Below are 11,482 nucleotides of genomic sequence, written 5' to 3'. Positions count from 1 at the left end.
GCAGCTCTGGCGGCTCCGTGCAGACTGGCAGCTCCTTGCAGACTGACAGCTCCTTACAAACTGACAGCTCCTTGCAGACTGACAGCTCCGTGCAGACTGGCAGCTCCGTGCAGACTGACATCTCTGGCTGCTCCATGCAGACTGACATCTCTGGCTGCTCCATGCAGACTGACAGCTCTGGCTGCTCCATGCAGACTGACAGCTCCTTGCAGACTGACAGCTCTGGCTGTTCCATGCAGACTGGCAGCTCTGGCTGCTCCATGCAGACTGGCAGCTCTGGCTGCTCCATGCAGACTGACAGCTCTGGCTGCTCCATGCAGACTGACACCTCAGGTTGCTCCATGCAGGCTGGCAGCTCTGGCTGCTCCATGCAGACTGACAGCTCCTTGCAGACTGACAGCTCTGGCTGCTCCACGCAGACTGGCAGCTCTGGCTGCTCCATGCAGACTGACATCTCAGGCTGCTCCATGCAGACTGACAGCTCCTTGCAGACTGACATCTCCGGCTGCTCCATGCAGACTGACAGCTCCTTGCAGACTGACAGCTCTGGCTGTTCCATGCAGACTGGCAGCTCTGGCTGCTCCATGCAGACTGGCAGCTCTGGCTGCTCCATGCAGACTGACAGCTCTGGCTGCTCCATGCAGACTGACACCTCAGGTTGCTCCATGCAGGCTGGCAGCTCTGGCTGCTCCATGCAGACTGACAGCTCCTTGCAGACTGACAGCTCTGGCTGCTCCACGCAGACTGGCAGCTCTGGCTGCTCCATGCAGACTGACAGCTCAGGCTGCTCCATGCAGACTGACAGCTCCTTGCAGACTGACATCTCCGTCTGCTCCATGCAGACTGACATCTCAGGCTGCTCCATGCAGACTGACATCTCTGGCTGCTCCATGCAGACTGACAGCTCTGGCTGCTCCATGCAGACTGACAGCTCTGGCTGCTCCATGCAGGCTGGCAGCTCTGGCTGCTCCATGCAGACTGACAGCTCCTTGCAGACTGACATCTCTGGCTGCTCCATGCAGACTGACATCTCTGGCTGCTCCATGCAGACTGACAGCTCTGGCTGCTCCATGCAGGCTGGCAGCTCTGGCTGCTCCATGCAGACTGACAGCTCCTTGCAGACTGACAGCTCTGGCTGCTCCATGCAGACTGGCAGCTCTGGCTGCTCCATACAGACTGACAGCTCCTTGCAGACTGACAGCTCTGGCTGCTCCATGCAGACTGACAGCTCTGGCTGCTCCATGCAGGCTGGCAGCTCTGGCTGCTCCATGCAGGCTGGCAGCTCTGGCTGCTCCATGCAGGCTGGCAGCTCTGGCTGCTCCATGCAGGCTGGCAGCTCTGGCTGCTCCATGCAGGCTGGCAGCTCTGACTGCTCCATGCAGGCTGACACCTCAGGTTGCTCCATGCAGGCTGGCAGCTCTGGCTGCTCCATGCAGACTGACAGCTCCTTGCAGACTGACAGCTCTGGCTGCTCCATGCAGACTGGCAGCTCTGGCTGCTCCATGCAGACTGACAGCTCAGGCTGCTCCATGCAGACTGACAGCTCCTTGCAGACTGACATCTCCGGCTGCTCCATGCAGACTGACATCTCAGGCTGCTCCATGCAGACTGACATCTCTGGCTGCTCCATGCAGACTGACATCTCTGGCTGCTCCATGCAGACTGACAGCTCTGGCTGCTCCATGCAGACTGGCAGCTCTGGCTGCTCCATGCAGACTGACAGCTCTGGCTGCTCCATGCAGGCTGGCAGCTCTGGCTGCTCCATGCAGACTGACAGCTCCTTGCAGACTGACAGCTCTGGCTGCTCCATGCAGACTGGCAGCTCTGGCTGCTCCATACAGACTGACAGCTCCATGCAGACTGACAGCTCTGGCTGCTCCATGCAGGCTGACAGCATGCAGGCTGACAGCTCTGGCTGCTCCATGCAGGCTGGCAGCTCTGGCAGCTCCATGCAGGCTGGCAGCTCTGGCTGCCATGCAGGCTGGCAGCTCTGGCTGCTCCATGCAGGCTGGCAGCTCTGGCTGCTCCATGCAGGCTGGCAGCTCTGGCTGCTCCATGCAGGCTGACAGCTCTGGCTGCTCCATGCAGACTGACAGCTCTGGCTGCTCCATGCAGACTGACAGCTCTGGCTGCTCCATGCAGACTGACAGCTCTGGCTGCTCCATGCAGACTGACAGCTCTGGCTGCTCCATGCAGCTGCAGACTGACAGCTCTGGCTGCTCTGGCAGCTCTGGCTGCTCCATGCAGACTGGCAGCTCTGGCTGCTCCATGCAGACTGGCAGCTCTGGCTGCTCCATGCAGACTGACAGCTCAGGCTGCCATCCAGCAGACTGACATCTCTGGCTGCTCCATGCAGACTGACATCTCTGGCTGCTCCATGCAGACTGACATCTGGCTGGCTGCTCCATGCAGACTGGGCTGCTCCATGCAGACTGACAGCTCTGGCTGCTCCATGCAGACTGACAGCTCTGGCTGCTCCATGCAGGCTGGCAGCTCTGGCTGCTCCATGCAGACTGACAGCTCCTTGCAGACTGACAGCTCTGGCTGCTCCATGCAGACTGGCAGCTCTGGCTGCTCCATGCAGACTGACAGCTCCATGCAGACTGACTCTGGCTGCTCCATGCAGGCTGACAGCTCTGGCTGCTCCATGCAGGCTGGCAGCTCTGGCTGCTCCATGCAGGCTGGCAGCTCTGGCTGCTCCATGCAGGCTGGCAGCTCTGGCTGCTCCATGCAGGCTGGCAGCTCTGGCTGCTCCATGCAGGCTGGTAGCTCTGGCTGCTCCATGCAGGCTGGCAGCTCTGGCTGCTCCATGCAGGCTGACAGCTCTGGCTGCTCCATGCAGACTGACAGCTCTGGCTGCTCCATGCAGGCTGGCATCTCTGGCTGCTCCATGCAGACTGACAGCTCCTTGCAGACTGACATATCTGGCTGCTCCATGCAGACTGACAGCTCTGGCTGCTCCATGCAGACTGACAGCTCTGGCTGTTCCATGCAGACTGGCAGCTCTGGCTGCTCCATGCAGACTGGCAGCTCTGGCTGCTCCATGCAGACTGACAGCTCTGGCTGCTCCATGCAGGCTGGCAGCTCTGGCTGCTCCATGCAGGCTGGCAGCTCTGGCTGCTCCATGCAGGCTGGCAGCTCTGGCTGCTCCATGCAGGCTGGCAGCTCTGGCTGCTCCATGCAGGCTGGCAGCTCTGGCTGCTCCATGCAGGCTGGCAGCTCTGGCTGCTCCATGCAGACTGGCAGCTCTGGCTGCTCCATGCAGACTGACAGCTCTGGCTGCTCCATGCAGACTGACAGCTCTGGCTGCTCCATGCAGGCTGGCAGCTCTGGCTGCGCTGAACAGGCAGGAGACTCCAGCAGCGCTGTAGAGGAGGAAGGCTCTGACAGCGCTGAACAGGCGGGAGACTCCGGCAGCGCAGGAGAGGAGAAAGGCTCCGACAGCGCTGGAGAGGCGAGGCGCACTGTAGGCCTGATGCGTGGTGCTGGTACTGGTGGTACTGGACCGAGGACACGCACAGGAAGCCTGGTGCGGGGAGCTGCTACCGGAGGGCTGGGGTGTGGAGGTGGTACTGGATAGACCGGACCGTGCAGGCGCACTGGAGCTCTTGAGCACCGAGCCTGCCCAACCTTACCTGGCTCGATGCCCACTCTAGCCCGGCTGATACGAGGAGCTGGAATATACCGCACCGGGCTATGCACCCGCACTGGGGACACCGTGCGCACCACTGCATAACACGGTGCCTGCCCGGTCTCTCTAACCCCCCAGTAAGCACAGGGAGTTTGCGCAGGTCTCCTACCTGGCGTAGCCATACTCCCTGTGAGCCCCCCCCCCCAAGAAATTTTTGGGGCTGACTCCCGGGCTTCCTTGCCAACCGTGTTCCCTCGTATCGCCGGCTCCTCTCTCCGGCTGCCTCTGCTCTCCTAATTGCCTCCACCTGTTCCCATGGAAGGCGATCCCTTCCCGCCAGGATCTCCTCCCATGTGTAGCAACCCTTGCCATCCAATATATCGTCCCATGTCTAATCCTTATTGCGCCGCTGTTGCTGCCTTTGTTGCTTCTCCTGCGGCTCCTGCCTGTTGACACGCTGCTTGGTCCGTTTGTGGTGGGTGATTCTGTTACGGCTTTCTAGGTGTGGTGGAGGAGAGTCGGACCAAAATGCAGCGTGTAGATTGCGATCCATGTTTAATCAAACAAACGTAACACGAATACACACAAAACACTACAAAACAATAAACGTAACGAAAACCGAAACAGCCTATACTTGTGTCAACTAACACAGCGACAGGAACAAAGACACTAAGGACAATCACCCACGACAAACTCAAAGAATATGGCTGCCTAAATATGGTTCCCAATCAGAGACAACAATAAACACCTGCCTCTGATTGAGAACCACTCCAGACAGCCATAGACTTTGCTAGATAACCCCACTAGCTACAATCCCAATACACACACACCAAAACCCCAAGACAAAACACACCACAATACAAAAACCCCATGCCACACCCTGGCCTGACCCAATACATGAAGAAAAACACAAAATACTTAGACCAGGGCGTGACAGAGTCAGACAGAAAGTCAACGGGTGAAGGCGGGAGTTCATTACTGTGTCAGTGTGAAATGTAGGGAATTAGCTATTATTGACAGATCAATAATGTAACATTGCCATACTGACTAACAAAACTCACATTGCACTGAAAAAAGGTCAGATTATAAGACTATCAATGGTTTCATCGTTTGATTCAGTCTAGTGTGATTGAGGCAAAAAGAATAGCTAACATTAGCCAACTTTTGGCCAGCTCTCTCTCTCTAACGTTACATCAACTCGTGAAAGCTTGACAAGTTCATTTACTTCTGAAACGGGACAAAACAAAGGCTACAAAACATTTTCATACAAATAACACCTGTTAGATGGTGATATGAGGTGGCTATTATTACTATCTGACAGATAACTACAGGCTAGAGCTGATCTGGCTGTGGTAGCTACTACCTAGCGTAGCTTATTCATTCACCTCAGTTGAGATGGGATGAAACAGTAGAGAGGGGATGAAACATTAGCTAACGTTACATGTCAGTTACAATACTAACTCAGCTCTGTGAATAAACACTAGTTTAGATTTTTTCTGTTAAGTTAAACAGCAGTTACCTTGCCAGCTACATCAGTCAACTAAAGAGTAGCCAGTTTCTGCTCTGCTTGCTTTTACAACTCAGTGAAACAGTGCAACAGATACACTCTGAACTATGCTCAACTCTCCCGTGCTGGTCCAGCTAACCTTCCAGAAGCTTTGCCTTCACACAGCCTGTCATCGCACAGTCCTAAATCCAGCTGAATGAACATGCCAAACAGCCTACCCGACCGCTCGGAAGCTTCCGCATAGGCCTAAATCACACTGATGCCACACGGACAAAAATACAATTTCTGAATGTGTGGGGACATGAAATGGTTTGTTGAGATCGGTGTGGAAGAACTTGACTGGCCTGCACAAAGCCCTGACCGCAACTCCATCGAATACCTTTGGGATGAATTGGAATGCGCTAGGGAAGGGAACCTTCTGCTAATATTGAAGCATTGCATTTTTAAATGTTTTAATTTATTTATTTCACCTTTATTTAACCAGGTAGGCTAGTTGAGAACAAGTTCTCATTTGCAACTGCGACCTGGCCGGGATAAAAGATAGCAATTTGACACATACAACAACACAGAGTTACACATGGAATAAACAAAACATAGTCAATAATACAGTAGATCAAAAGAAAACAAAAAGTCTATATACAGTGAGTGCAAATGAGGTAAGATAAGGGAGTTAAGGCAATAAAAAGGCCATGGTGGCAAAGTAATTACAATATAGCAATTAAACACTGGAATGGTAGATGTGCAGAAGATGAATGTGCAAGTAGAGATACTGGGGTGCAAAGGAGCAAGATAAATATATAAATAAATACAGTATGGGAATGAGGTAGGTAGATAGATGGGCTGTTTACAGATGGGCTCTTTACAGGTGCAGTGATCTGTGAGCTGCTCTGACAGCTGGTGCTTAAAGCTAGTGAGGGAGATATGAGTCTCCAGCTCCAGAGATTTTTGCAATTCGCTCCAGTCATTGGCAGCAGAGAACTGGAAGGAGAGGCGGCCTAAGGAAGAATTGGTTTTGGGGGTGACCAGAGAGTTATACCTGCTGGAGTGTGTGCTACAGTTGGGTGCTGCTATGGTGATCAGCGAGCTGAGATAAGGGGGGACTTTACCTAGTAGGGTCTTGTAGATGACCTGGAGCCAGTGGGTTTGGTGACGAGTATGAAGTGAGGGCCAGCCAACAAGAGCGTACAGGTCGCAGTGGTGGGTAGTATATGGGGCTTTGGTGACAAAACGGATGGCACTGTGATACACTGCATCCAATTTATTGAGTAGTATATTGGAGGCTATTTTGTAAATGACATCGCTGAAGTTGAGGATCGGTAGGATGGTCAGTTTTACAACGGTATGTTTGGCAGCATGAGTGAAGGATGCTTTGTTGCGAAATAGGAAGCCAATTCTAGATTTAACTTTGGATTGGAGATGTTTGATGTGAGTCTGGAAGGAGAGTTTACAGTCTAACCAGACACCTAGGTATTTGTAGTTGTCCACATATTCTATGTCAGACCCGTCCAGAGTAAGTGATGCTGGACTGGCGGGCAGGTGCAGGCAGCGAATGGTTGAAGAGCATGCATTTAGTTTTACTTGTATTTAAGAGCAGTTGGAGGCCACGGAAGGAGAGTTGTATGGCATTGAAGCTCGTCTGGAGGGTTGTTAACACAGTGTCCAAAGATGGGCCAGAAGTATACAGAATGGTGTCGTCTGCGTAGAGGTGGATCAGGAGGCTGAAGAAATTTGGCTTGTTACCAAAAACACTCACACACTTCTACAGATAAACAATCGAGAGCATCCTGTCGGGCTGTATCACCGCCTGGTACGGCAACTGCTCCGCCCACAACCGTAAGGCTCTCCAGAGGGTAGTGAGGTCTGTACAACACATCACCGGGGGCAAACTACCTGCCCTCCACCCGATGTCACAGGAAGGCCATAAAGATCATCAAGGACAACAAACACCCGAGCCACTGCCTGTTCACCCCGCTATCATCCAGAAGGCGAGGTCAGTACAGGTGCACCAAAGCTGGGACCGAGAGACTGAAAAACAGCTTCTATCCCAAGGCCATCAGACTGTTAAACAGCCACCACTAACATTGAGTGGCTGCTGCCAACACACTGACTCAACTCCAGCCACTTTAATAATGGGAATTGATGGAAATTGATGTAAAATATATCACTAGCCACTTTAAACAATGTTACTTAATATAATGTTTACATACCCTACATTATTCATCTCATATGTATATGTATATGTACAGTGGGGCAAAAAAGTATTTAGTCAGCCACCAATTGTGCAAGTTCTCCACTTAAAAAGATGAGAGAGGCCTGTAATTTTCATCATAGGTACACTTTAACTATGACAGACAAAATGAGAAAAAAAAATCCAGAAAATCACATTGTAGGATTTTTAATGAATTTATTTGCAAATTATGGTGGAAAATAAGTATTTGGTCAAAAACAAAAGTTTATCTCAATACTTTGTTATATACCCTTTGTTGGCAATGATAGAGGTCAAACGTTTTCTGTAAGTCTCCACAAGGTTTTCACACACTGTTGCTGGTATTTTGGCCCATTCCTCCATGCAGATCTCCTTTTCACAGAATCGCCCACGCACCATAACTTACAGGAAACCACATGAACTTTGATTACATTCCACACAGGGAGGGAAAGGTAGTGTTACGCAATAGCTGGATAGTGTTACGTAATAGCTAACAAAGCACTATATTGCGTGCTAGCTAGGAAAGCACTGTTATGTTCCAGACTTCTCCAGTCATGGTATATTGTTGTGGGAGAAGAGCCAGTGCGAGGAAGTTGCAGACAGATCCATATGAATGTAGAAAGCAAAGAATGGACATACCCTATAAGGCGAGACCCAGATGCAGACACAGGAAGCAGATGGTTTGAGTCTTGATATTTATTAAACAATCCAAAAGGGGTAGGCAAGAGAATGGTTGTGGACAGGCAAAAGGTCAAAACCAGTTCAGAGTCCAGGAGGTACAGAGTGGCAGGCAGGCTTGAGGTCAGGGCAGGCAGAATGGTCAGACAGGCGGGTACGGAGTCCAGAAAACAGGCAAGAGTCAAACCAGGAGGACTAGCAAAAGAGAATAGAAGCAGGAGTACGGGAAAAATACTGGTTGACTTGAAAAGCATACAAGACAAACTGGCACAGAGAGACAGGAAACACAGAGATATATACACCAGGGATAATGTTTTATTTATTTAACTAGGCAAGTCAGTTAAGAACAAATTCTTATTTTCAATGACGGCCTAGGTACAGTGGGTTAACTGCCTTGTTCGGGGGCAGAACGACAGATTTTCACCTTGTCAGCTTGGGGATTTGATCTTGCAACCTTTCGGTTACAAGTCCAACACTCTAACAACTAGGCTACCTGCCACCCATAATAAGCAACACCTGGAGGGGGTGGAGACAATCACAAGACAGGTGAAACAGATCAGGGTGTGACAGTACTCCCCCTCAAGGGGCGCCACCATGGCATCCTACCTGGGCGCATACCTGGTTGACCGGGGTGTCGGCGGTGGAAGTCGGCAATGAGAGCTGGAACCAGGATGTCTCTAGCGGGACTCCAGCACCTCTCCTCCGGGCCGTAACCCTCCCAGTCAGCCAGGTACTGGAAACCCCTGCCCCGTGTTCGAAAACCCAGGAGATGTTTCCCCGTGTATGCCGGATGGCCATCAATGTCACAGGGAGAGGGTGGGCCTGGGGACAGAAGACTGAGACATGGGCTTAATCCTAAACACATGGAACGTAGGGTGAATACGGAGGGTACGGGGTAACAAGAGATGGACAGCAGTGGAATTAAGGACTCTAGAGCTGGGAAACGGACCAATGAAACAAGGGGACAGTTTGCGGGACTCTAAAGAGGCAGGTCCCGTGTGGACAGCCATACCCTCTGCCCAATGCAGTAGCGGGGAGCTGGAGTTGGTCTTGAGAAGTGCTACCCGAGCTCTTTTCCAGGTACGTTGACAGTGGGGGACGAACATCTGGGCCAAGGGTACATTGACTCCCGGTTCTTGTTCTGGAAAGAGTGGAGGTTGATACCCCGTGGAGCACTCAAAAGGTGAGAGTCTCGTGGCTGAACAGGGAAGGGTGTTCTGGGCATACTCCACCCAGACCAGTTGTCAGCTCCAGGTAGTGGGGTTGGTTGAGACCAGGCATCTTAGGGTGGTCTCCAGGTCCTGGTTAGCTCACTCTGGCTGGACGTTTGACTGGTGATGGAACCCGGAATATAGGCTGGCCGACGCCACAATAAGGGTGCAGAACACCTTCCAGAACTGAGACGAGAATCAAATCAAATCAAATCAAATTTATTTATATAGCCCTTCGTACATCAGCTGATATCTCAAAGTGCTGTACAGAAACCCAGCCTAAAACCCCAAACAGCAAGCAATGCAGGTGTAGAAGCAACTGAGGACCCCAGTCGGAAACCATAGACACCGGGAGTCCATGGATCCTGAAGACGTGCTGCACCATGAGCTGGGCCGTCTCCTTGGCAGAAGGTAGTTTGGGGAGAGGGATGAAAAGAGCGGCCTTTGAGAATCGATCCACCGCTGTCAGAAGGACGGTGTTGCCACCAGACAGAGGAAGCCCAGTGACAAAATCCAGAGAGATATGAGACCAGGGACAATGAGGGACTGGTAGTGGCTGAAGGCCAGAAGGAGCTTGCCGTGGAGTCTTGTTCTGGGCACCGTGCATGCGGAAACGAAGGCAGCAACGTCAGGAACCATTGTGGGCCACCAGCAAAGTTGTCAGAGGAATGCTAGGGTACGGCGGGAACCGGGATGACAGGTCAGCCTGGAGGAATGAGCCTATTCCAGAACCGGACTGAGTTAGGGACAAACAGCCAGGTTCTCAATATCCCAACCCACTGAGGCTGCAAGGCATGAGGTAGGGAGAATGGTTTCGGAGACTGAGTGTTTGTCAGAGGAACTGTATAGGTGGAAGGAGCGTCAGACTTCATATTCTTGGACCCTGGGCGGTAGGAAATGGTGAAGTTAAATATTGTAAACAGGAGAGGCCGCCAGGCCTGCCTGGAGTTAAGGCGCTTTGCTGAACGGAGATATTCCACATTTTTATGGTTGGTCCAGACCAGGAATGGCTGTTCTGTTCCTTCCAGCCAGTGCCTCCACTTTTCCAACGCCATCTTGACCGCCAGGAGTTCTCAGTTGCCTACATCGTAGTTCCTCTTTCCAGGATTGAGACGATGGGACAGGAAGGCAGGGTGCAGTAACCCGAATGAAACGGCGGTAGAAGTTAGCAAAACCCAAGACACGTTGCAACTGCACCCTGGACGTAGGTTGAGGCCAATCCACCACTGCTTTCACCTTTCCATGATCCATCTGGAATTTTCCCTCAGCGATGACATATCCCAGAAAGGAGATTGTAGAGCGGTGGAACTCACACTTCTCAGCTTTCACAAAAATTGGTTCTCCAGGAGGCGCTGAAGGACCGGTCTGACATGAAGAACATGTTCTTGGGCAGACCGGGAAAAAAACAGGATGACGTCAAGGTAGATGAACACAAAATGGTTTAGCATGTCCCGGAGCACATCGTTTACCAGAGCCTGGAAGACAGCTGGTGAGTCCAAACGGCATGACCTGGTACTCAATGTACGCTGGCTGTGTTGAATGCTGTCTTCCACTCATCTCCTTCACGTATCCGAACCACGTAGTCGGCGTTTCGAAGGTCCAGCTTGGAAAACATGGTGGCCCCCCGAAGAGGTTCAAAAGGAGAGGAATGGTAGGAGGTAACGATTCTTAACCGTAATGTCATTTAGACCCCGGTAGTCAATGCAATTCCCCACAAAGAAAAACCCTGCGCCGGCAGGAGATGCAGACAGACAGACAGACCCAATTGCCAGAGACTCCTCTATGTACTCCTCTATGTACTCCTAGAGAATATAACCTACCACGAGGTGGTGTGGTGCCTGGGAGGAGATCAATGGCACAATCATAAGGACGGTGTGGGGGAAGAGAAGTAGCCCATGCCTTGCTGAAGACCTCCAGGAGGTCTTGTACTCTGTGGGGACGGCAGGGAAATCAGAGTCTTGACTTAAGCCCTGAGGAGGCCGTCTCGGAGAAGGCTGCGCTGCTTTGAGGCAATGGGAATGGCAGAACGGATTCCAACCCAGGATTGAACTTGTGGTCCAGTCAATAACGGGGTTGTGTTCTTTGAGCCAAGACAATCCCAAAACAGGAACATGGGGAGACTCAATGAGGAGAAACTGTATAGCCTCACTGTGATTTCATGAAACCCCGCAGATTAACAGGAACAGTGCTGTGGGAATGGAGCGGCCGTGCAGTGCTCTAGCGTCCATGGGAACAGAGGAGTTGAGTGG

The sequence above is a fragment of the Oncorhynchus tshawytscha genome, linkage group LG20 (genome assembly GCF_018296145.1).
Source record: "Oncorhynchus tshawytscha isolate Ot180627B linkage group LG20, Otsh_v2.0, whole genome shotgun sequence".
In the NCBI taxonomy this organism is placed as follows: Eukaryota; Metazoa; Chordata; class Actinopteri; order Salmoniformes; family Salmonidae; genus Oncorhynchus; species Oncorhynchus tshawytscha.
This window is presented reverse-complemented; position numbering follows the sequence as displayed.